General features: G+C 39.1%; 1 pseudogene; it reads left to right on the top strand.

Annotated features, from left to right (window-relative positions):
* The first annotated feature begins 9,656 nt into the window (after nt 1-9,656).
* On the top strand, nt 9,657-10,176 carry LOC100451886 (ADP-ribosylation factor 1-like; annotated as a pseudogene).
* Nucleotides 10,177-10,658: the final 482 nt, after the last annotated feature.

Below are 10,658 nucleotides of genomic sequence, written 5' to 3' on the forward strand. Positions count from 1 at the left end.
CCATCTCTCTATAAAGAAAAAGTCTGCAAGCCCTCAGTCTTGAGAGTGATCAGATCTTTCTGGCATACTGATGTGTATCCTGACTGAGTGTTTAGGGTACATTTTTAGAACAGTTCTTCTTTTGTTGACAAAGGGAAATTGAGACTGAAGCAATGACATAAACTATCAGGACCAAAGGAAGAACATTGTATGAATTTTTTTTGACTTGTCATTTCTTTGTGGCTGGATATATTTGATCTGGGAGGAAATATGCATGGTTGGATACTATATTAGGGTTATAAATTATGTAATTAATTTTACAGAGTGAGACTGATACTATGAATGTACATTCATCAAAAATATTAGGAAGTAAAAGACTAAAAAAAATGTGAACGTATTTTTAACTAGATCTTTAAACTAAAGGCCAGCTTTACGGCTTCCTTCCAGCTCTGTATCTCTCTCATGCATGTTTCTTTTCAAAGCTGGCATCTTGTTCAGATCAGCTCCACAGGATACAGGGAGCAAGAGCATGTACATGTGCAGGCACACACACACACACACACACACACACACCACCATCACTGTAAAATAGTATAATAGTGAAATGTTTTTCTCTGTATCTGAACTGCTTTCTTCTTGAATTTTTATTTTACACATTTCATCTTGCTTATATAATCCAAAGGGAAATAGTCTATAGCCTATTTCCTATGAACAAATGCTGAAATGATTAAAATCTGACTGACTTCACTAACATATGCAAAGTTATTTCTGATGACGACTGCAATAGAGGCCCTATTGATGGGACTAAATTGACTTTAATTTTTGTGTGATGAATGAATACTATACTGGGCTATGTAGTCGATTTGGTTAAATTTTATTGCTTTAGTTAAATTTTCAAAAAGGAAAACTTAAGCATGCAGGTCAGTCAAGAGGCTTTGAATTGGTGTATACATTAGAGGGTAGGAATTTACTTCCCCTTGCTTCTATAAGGGGAAAGATAATCAATTACTCCTTGTATATATTTATGAAATCAGAATGCTGGTTACTAGCCAAGGTTTTTCTTTTTCAAAAACTGCAGAGAAGGCTTGCGATGAAAGCCAAAACCTTTTGAAAAGAGGCATTGGATATGTCTCCTTCTATGAATAGGAATAAAAGAAGATTTCCCCCTAAGCCTGCATGACTAAAGATAACATATCTCATTCCAATAACAGTCTCTCCCTTTTTTAGGTACTATAAAAACAACAACAACAAATAATTTGGAGGAGCTTAACTTCAAATACAATTAACACCTTGAGCAAGTTGATTTTGGGAACAATGCTGAGCTCAAGGGTGGCTTCCTAGAAGAAATCTTGACCAGTTTCAGACCTGAGTGGTGAATGGGAGTCAACTAGTCCCAGACAGGTGAAGCACAGTGCCCAGAGAGAAACCAGTCAAGGCAGAAGGTAAGGGCTTAGCAGTGAGGACAGCTCCTCTTGCACAATGTCTTCCACATATTAAGAATTCAGTAGACATTCAAATGACTGGGTCCTTTCAAAAAGTAAAACCAAGGCTGGTAGCTGTTGGGGATGGCGTTTGTTTCTTTGATATAAAGAGGTGATTGCTGAAAGGATGGAAGGAGGGTAGACAGGGAATAAAAGAAATTTACGATTTACTTCACTTACTTCACAGAATCTGGCAGAAACATAACCGAAGTGAATTCATAGCTTTGCATAAAGCTTACTCTAGAAGGAGTGACGAATAAATGAATATGGTATTCATTTTTAAACATTATTTTGTGGCCCGTTATCCACTAAATATAATTCCTATAAAAAAAGAGAGTAAAATTTATCTTTGGGATCTAGATTTGGACATACTAGGGCTATCTTTATGAAACTGTTGCCAAAAAGGAAGACAGGGAAGAAGATAGAAAATGCTACAGCTAGAAGAGGAAAGAGTTTAAGATATTTTAGGAAAGTAAAAAATGAGAAAAAAAAATTTAATGCCATACTGACACAAACAACATACAAAAATTCTACTTATTTTAAGAGTATATACTCTCAGAAGTGAAAAAACACTAACTCTCAGATGACAAAGCTGTCTTGAATACACAATGCTAGTTATTTGGTATAATTGTTTTTAGTTAGCAGTTAAATGAATATTATAAAACGGATACTTTAAAAAATAATGCTATCTATTTTCTGAAGTTTCTGTATCTAAAAAAAGAAAGATATAGAAATAATGGATTTGGGAATATCTGTAACGGAAGAGCAATTAAGAGAGTTTTTGTTACTACAGGACAAGGACAGTAACAAAGAACAATCTCACACATTTGGTGAAATATCTAGCCGTGTCTTCCCCACTCAGGAACCATAAGCCATTAAACAATTCCATTATGCTCCCAAGAGCCACTTGCATTCTAGCCAATAAAATACCTTAACCCAAAGCAAATTAGAACCAAAGTAGCTTTTCTCACCAAATGACACAGAGACATTACTGTTTCTGAAATGAGAACAGAAAGGCTATGACATGACTTCTACTGAGTCACAAGGAAGAATTCTTGGAATCCCCACTTCCTTTGCCTTCTTTCTGCCAGGCATAGCAGGAATGACTGAATAATTGTTTGTAAGACTTAAAAATACAGTTGTAATAGCATTACCTAAATAGGGAAGAAATCACCATTATATGCATTATCCACCAGTGAGAGAATTTTCACTTAAATTTGCATCCAGTACTTCACCAGCCACCTTTTCAATATTCTTCACAAAATGCACACACATATTGGTTATTTTTAATAATGAAAAGATTTCTATACTCGTGAATTTTCAGTATCACCAATTTGCACAGTTGAATCATTTTTTCAATGAGTACAGGGTAAGAATGGAGAAGGAAATTTGTTGGATTTATTCCAGTTTGGGAATTTGGTAGATATTTGCTTTAGAACAGGTTGTTGGGGATATTGGCAAGAAAGTGGATGAGTGGTAGACCATGGAGTCTAAGTTGAATATGGAAGGTTGTATACACATTTATTACCTTACAATTTCTGTGGATCAGGAGTTGGACATGGCTTAGCTAAGCCTACTCTTTAGTGTGTCACAAAGTTGTAACGAATGTGTCAGTTGGACTGCCTTTTCATCTGGAGACATAACTGGGGAAGCAACCTCTTCCAAACTCACTCAGATTGTTGGCAGAATTCATTTCCTTGCAGTTTTAGGACTGAGGGCCCCAGCTTCTTGAAGGATGTCAGCTGGAGGCCATCTTTACTTCCTAAAGTTGGTATAGTTCCTAGAACCTACTTAAGTTCCTAGAAGCTACCCATCGTTCCTAGTGGCAACTCATGGTTCCTGGATATCCTTCCCACCATGGGCTTTCCCAACGTGGTGAATTAGTTCATCAAGCCAGCAAGGAGTTTCTGGAGTGTGAGTCTGCTGGCAAGATGGAGTCTTATATAACTTAAAGTAACTAAGGAAGTAGCATCTCATAATCTTTACCATCTGTTATTGGTTAGAAGAAAGGCACATAGTTCCTGCCCACACTCAAGGGGAGGTGACTACACAGAGGTATGAATACCAGGCGGTAGGGATCTTGGGTGGCCATCTTAGACACTGTTTGCCACAATATATAAATGCTAAAAGATCAACTGATTTTTTTTTTTGCCCTGGTTCAGAGGCAATAACAATTGATCCTATAGGCTGGAGTATTGTGTTAATTGTTAACACATGGGGATTGGTAAGATTTGATATAGGAGGAGAATAGGGAGCTCTGGAGAGGAAGTGGGGACAGGAATGCTAGTGATTTAGAAATCTGTTAGACATTGATGCTGCTGGAGTGGAGTTATTCTAACTAATTTCTTTTAAAAAAGAAGCATAAATTCATAAGTCTTTGACCCTATCTCTGACTTGCTATTTTAGGCAGGCTCCATTGTAAAACAAACAAAACCAGTGTGTGTGTGTCTGTGTGCATGCATGGGTGTGTGTGCAGTTTTCTCCTCTTTTACTGAGAGAATTAGTTAGAAAATTTGATTTGAAATAGAACATAAAATGTTTATTTTTATAATCTTGATTTTAACTGCATAATAAAATACATGAATAGTAATATGGCAGGCCTTTAGAATCTAACTCTATAAACTGTGAATTTTATGGTTGAAAAGAGTAATGCATATTTGAAAAAACACAGAAGTTTCAAATGCAGGTCCTCTGTTCATTATATTCTTTTGTCCCTAAGGACTGACATACTCTCAGATCTATTTACAAGCTATAATATTTGCCCAAAACAGTGGTTGTCTCTAAGAAAAGTAGGCCACTTAGGCCAGGCGCGGTGGCTCACACCTGTAATCCCAGCACTTTGGGAGGCCGAGGCAGGCAGATCACGAGGTCAGGAGATCAAGACCATCCTGGCTAACACGGCGAAACCCCGTCTCTACTAAAAATACAAAAAATTAGCCAGGCGTGTTGGTGGACGCCTGTAGTCCCAGCTACTCAGGAGGCTGAGGCAGTAGAATGGTGTGAACCCAGGAGGCGGAGCTTGCAGTGAGCCAAGATCGCGCCACTGCACTCCAGCCTGGGCAACAGAGTGAGACTCTGTCTCAAAAAAAAAAAAAAGAAAAGTAGGCCACTTAATTGTTAGCCATCTCTTCTTTTTCATACTGTATTAACTCTCAATCTGGCATGGGTCTGTATGGCAGAATCTGAAAAACTGCTTTAATTCATATTAATATTTTTATTTAATATTTAAGTGAATTTGGTAATATTTCTCAAATTTAATTCTTCTGCTGGTTCCCTCTCTATTTCCAGAACATGATTTTCCCCACCTTGGGTGTAATTCTTGCTCCTTCTGGAATGAAAAAACACACTGAATTATGGTTACAAGTGATGACTCTGGTCAGATCTACTGACTGGATGACTGACTCATGGGTTTGAGTCTTGACATCACTTACTATTAGCTAGATGACACTGAGCAAGCTACTTAAAACTCTCTGGGTCTCGGGTTCCTCACCTGTAAAAAAGGTTGTTGTGAATATACAATGTGATTTAAACATTGATAAATTTGGGTATATAATACATGCTCAATGATAGCTATTATAATCCTATCTTTGGGGTTAATTATTTTCTACCCTTTACTTGCCATCAGCTAATTTTCTGATCTTTCCCCTATATGAAGTAAAAATATTGGCACTTGGCTTATGTCTCTTGTTCATGTCTTGGAAGTATCTTTTATTATTTGTGTCCTATTTATAGTCAATTTAGTGGCATAGTCTCAGAATTTTTTACTCTTTCCAACTCTAGCAACCTCAAACATCGCCAAAGTTCAGGCACTGACACTGCGGCCATCTAGTAAACCTTGTTGGCACAAGAAATTTATATCCATTAAAAGTTCTTAAGTGTCAATATTCCATTTGCAGATTACAACCTCAACTTCTTCCAGCTTTCTTAAATCCTCACTCCTAGTAAAACCATGATTTGACCTTAATCTTTGAATTCTTCTTTATCTTCACTTATTTATCTTTTTTTTCCAGTACTTAATCTGGATTCCATGCATCAGCCCAATAACTCTTTTACTAACATTCATCCTGTTACCTGCATTTTGAGTGTGTGGATTTGAGCTCAATGCCACAATTTACCTTCTCTGCTCCTTTAGCGGTGCTGCTCCATGCTGCTGAAGAAAATCTTACTGCCATGTGAACAGATATCTGGACACACACTTGTCTCCAGCCTCAGTAGGACCTTCATGCTTCATCATTTCCCTCTTCCATGTTTCTCCTCAGGCAATACAAATCATTTCTAAATGTTTCAAGTCATATATCTGCCCATATCTCCTAATTCTCTGCAGAGTATGTCTTTTGCTACTTTCACAAGAAAAGCAAGGTAATTAGTTGTGAAATAACTTGAACTCTCCACTCACCACTTACAGAATTGCCCCATTTGTATCTATTTTTTCTTCTTTCTTTCAGTGTCAGAGGATAGATGATGTGACCCTCTCTCCATGTGTAGTCAGTACTCCCATCCCCTCCTACCCCAGGTGTAAACTTGTGCACGCAGTGAGCCCCTGCATGCATGCACTGACTTGCTTTTAATTCTATCCCTTCCTTCTCCCCCAGAATGTTGCTGTATTATTTCCCTATTTCAAACTCTATATTTCTACTTTTTCCCATCTCGTAATCCATCCCAAAAAATAGAACCTTCCAGGCATTTAAAAGCAGTGCAATGTAGTTAGAGTGACAGGCTGCGTTGGAAAGCAAAAGGTCCAAGTCGGAAAAGCAATGCGAAGCTCAAGGGCAGAGGGTGAGGTGAATGGAATATAGGAGAACATGAGTTCTGAGGACAAAAGCCTGGAAGATAGGACAGATATGGGCCCTAGCTGGGCTGACAGACCACCTCAAAAACTCATGCACGTGCAGACCATAAGAAGCTTATAGTCGCTATTGGCAACATGAAAAGTCACATCTTTCCTCCATCAGTGTTACAAGAATAGTGAAAAAAGCCACAGTGTAACCAGGCTTTAGAACTGTTTCTCCTGAGCACTGTTTGGCTCACATAAGCCCAATCTCTAAATTCAACCACGCGAGTGAAAACCGCTCAAATATGTTTTATGCACAAAGTCATCCAAAGAATGATATCTAGGTGGCAATTAGTTGCAGAATATAAAATCTTAAATTAGATAGCTACATAAGCTCTGTATTCTATATAGACAGATGTAATAGTACAGTAGTATATGGAGTCTAAATTGTGAATGGAATAGGGGGAGGCAAAATTATGGAGCGACTTGCTTATACACTTCAATATTCTGAACCTAATAATTTAACAAGTGTTTTCCAGAGCTTCAGGAATCATTTGTTATTTTCATACAAGCTTTCTTTAATCCCTAAGATCCTGATCCCCATGATAATTTAAAAGTGGAGTTCAAAGGAATAACAACAAGTAGATTGAGATTAAAGTTGTAAAAATGCCAGCGTATAAGAGGCCCTTTTTCTGTGATTGTAGGTGTGTTATGAAGTGAAGCAGTGGTTCCTTAAGTGTAGTCCCTGGATGAGAAGTATCAGCATCACCTGGGAAAATTTTGGAACTGCAATTTGTTGTGTTTTACACCAGACCTATCAAATCAGTTTCTCTGGGAGTGCAGTCCTGTAAATCTGTATTTCAGCAAGTGCTCCAGGAGACTCTGATGCATCTCAAGTTTGAGAACCACGGGCTTTAGAGGATTGGAGCAGCACTGTACATGGATAAATTTGCAGCTACTTAAATGAATTACCAAAGGAATGCTAGAAAACGGTATTTGGTTTTATGAATAGGTACTTGGAAGAGAAATTTATCTAATCCTGGTAAAATTTATAATATATTAATGGGGCTGACATATTATTCCAAATGATAGAATTGTGATATTTGAAAAGAAAATGGATCTTTATAGCCTGAAATTATAGATTAAACTTAACAAGTGAGATTTGATAAGGAATAGAGGCAAATTCCCATATTTAGCTACAAAACCCCAAATGAATGTGTATCAGATGGGAGAAAAATGTCCTGAAACCTTTAGTTGACTACACTTTCAATATGAATCAATGATATGATGTGGCTACAACAAATTATCATAGTATATTATTCACTCGTTTATTTGTTCATTTATTCAATAGCTATTTATTGAGCACCTACCATAAACCAGGTGCTACACTGGTCACTAAGAACAAAAGGATGAGTAAAGCAGACATGGTCTTCTCATTTAAAGGAACTTACATTCTCGTGATTAGTAAAATAAAAACCAACAAACAAATCTATAAAATACTTTTTAGTTACTGTTAAGTGTTAATAAGAACAGCAAGAGTGATGAAGACCATACTGTTCTTTGTTGTATCTATCACCCAACCCCATGCCTATAGAATTGTCCTCAGCTGAGGTGAGTCACACTTCTGCAGAATTAGACAGATGAGAGAAAGTTTAGTGCAATGGGTTTCAAACTTGAGCTGCATGAGGAACACCTGGAGGGCTTTTTAAAAGTCGGATTGCTGAATCCTAAGCCCCAGAGTTTCTCATTCAATTGGTTTGAATTGGGACCCCAAAACTTACATTTCTAACAAGTTCCTAAGGGTAATGATGCTGTTGCTGGTTTGGGAGCCACTGGTTTAGACCAGGATAAGGCTAGGGAGGACCAGGACCTGGGGATGCTTTTCTCATAGAAGAGGAAACTTCAATAAGACATGATAGTTGTTTTGAAGTATTTGTAGGAATGATATGTATAAAAATAGATTAGGTTTATTCTATGTAGTCTGAGAAGTAGGATGTAGGTTATTTGGAAGAAGCAGGGAGACAGAGTGTAGAAACATAAATAACTTTTAATCTTAGAGCTGATTTAAAACGAGATAGATACCTCAGAAGGGATGAATTCTACCAGAGGCAATGAAGTGTAGCACTGATGATGACTCACTGGGGATGCTATGTGGACAGAAGAGGCAGAGAAAGCCCATCTACAGAGTCTAGGGCAGTAGAGGGGAGTGGAGGCAGAGAGGGAAACCTGCCCAAATTGCCAGTAACTTTTTGCTTTTTGGTTCTAGTCTTTCTTGAAGCTCAGGCATTTTTGCCTTTGAGTCCTGTGGAGTCATTTCTATAACCCTAAAAAAAATTCTTTATTTCTGTTTAAGCTAATTTCTTGCTCTATTTTCTAAAAAGGAATCTAGTAATGACCATATCTGTTGGAATTGGAAACATGGAGTTCATTGGTCAAATTTGCCAGTGTAATTTCAGGGCTGCTGTTGGAGTAGACATTAAATTATGGTGAAGAGTGAATGAGAGGTGAAGAAGTAGAGGAATCAAGAGTGGTCTAGAAAGTGTGGCTCAAAGCAAGAGGGAATTTTGGAGTCCAAACACTTTTTTTTTTCAAAGACGGGAATGACTGAAGCACTGTATACTTTGAGGTAAAACAGACAATTGAATGGGAGAGAGAGAGCAGATAATAATTGGAGTAAGTTGAGGTAGAAATAAAACAGAATGAGATTAAAACCCAAAGAAAGAAGTTAGTTTTGAACTAGAGGAGGAACATCTCATCTTCTGAGGACACAAAGCAAGAAAGGAAGCTTGGCCTTAAAGGGAGGTAGTGGTGAGACAGGGTACAAGAAGTTGAAATTCATGCGAAGTATGAAGTGAGATAATTTCCTGAGGGAGGGCTGGGATTGCGGACGGTAGAGTAGGAAGCCTAAGGAGACAATGAAGTTTGAAGCATCACTTCAGGAAGTGGAAAAGGGATTTGACCAAAGACAGAAGAAGGGGTTGTGGAGCAGGAAGGGGAGCCCAGATAAGACCCTTGATTTAGAGTGATAGCAATTGGAAAATTGTGTAATATTTGCCAGTGTGATCAGAAGCTCAGGGAAAGTCTAGATGTGGAGACAAATTCCAGGGAGTGTGAAGGGAAGATAGTCATGCAAGGAAGTTAAGAGAACTGTTTTTTTTTTTAAAAGTTATTTGATGGAGGCCAGGCATGGTGGCCCATGCCTGTAATCCCAACACTTTGGGAGGCTGAAGTGGGTGGATCACTTGAGGCCAGGAGTTCGAGACCAGCCTGGCCAACATGGCAAAACCCCCATCTCTACTAAGAATAAAAGTATATACATTAGCCAGGCGTGGTGGTGCTAATCTGTAGTACCAGCTACTTGGGAAGCTGAGGGTCCATGGGGAATATCTTTTACCAACCTCTTTAAGGGCGTTTTTGGCAAAAAAGAAACGCTTGTCCTCATGGTGGGCCTGGATGCTGCAGGCAAGATGATGATTTTGTATAAGCTGAAGCTGGTTGAGATTGTGACCACTGTTCCCATCACAGGCTTCAATGCAGACACATGGAGTCTAGGAACATCAGCTTCACTGTGTGGGACATGGCAGGCCAGCACAAGATCTGGCCTCTGTGGTGCCACTACTTCCAGAACACATAAGGCCTGATCTTTATGGAGGACAGTAGTGACAGAGAGCACATGAACAAGGCCCATGAGGAGCTCATGAGGATGTCGGCTGAGGATGAGCTCTGGAATGCAGTCCCCCTGGTGTTCCCAACAAGTAGGCCCTCCTCAACACCATGAACACCACTGAGATCACAGACAAGCTGGGGCTGCATTCCCTGCTCCACAGGAACTGGTACATTCAGGCCACCTGTGGCACCTGTGGTGACCAGCTCCATGAAGGACTGGACTGGCTGTCCAGTCAGCTCCAGAACTAGAAGTGAATGTGACACCCTTCTCCATCTCCCTCCTCCTCTTAAAACCTCTGCTTTACTCCCATGTGGCAAAAAGCTCTGTACTGTGAGTACCAGAAACTGCCTTTGTGGTTTGGCTTATTGTGTGCATTGCACTGTGCTGTAAATGTGGCAGAAGCAGCCTGTGGCCAGGCTTTTCATTAGATGTAAATAGGTTTTGTTTCCAACAAGACAGTTTCTGGTAGTCACGTGCAATATTACTCAGCTTTTTTTTTTTAATTGTAAAAAATAAAATCAACTCACTGGTCAGTGCTGAGAGGGATTGTAGGCCTGTGGGCACCTGGCCTCTGGGAGTCACTGTGTTGGGATTACTGGACGCACCCCTGGCTTTAGAGCTGTGTTGAAATCCATTCTTGTGGTTGGTTTTAAGCCTGAACTCAGCCATTTTTAAAATGGTTAAAAATCCAAGTTGAGAACACTTGAACACACAGAAGGGAGACACTGCCTAGTGTGGATTTGCAGTTATGGCCTGGATG

Source organism: Pongo abelii, chromosome 10, assembly GCF_028885655.2.
Source record: "Pongo abelii isolate AG06213 chromosome 10, NHGRI_mPonAbe1-v2.0_pri, whole genome shotgun sequence".
NCBI lineage: Eukaryota > Metazoa > Chordata > Mammalia > Primates > Hominidae > Pongo > Pongo abelii.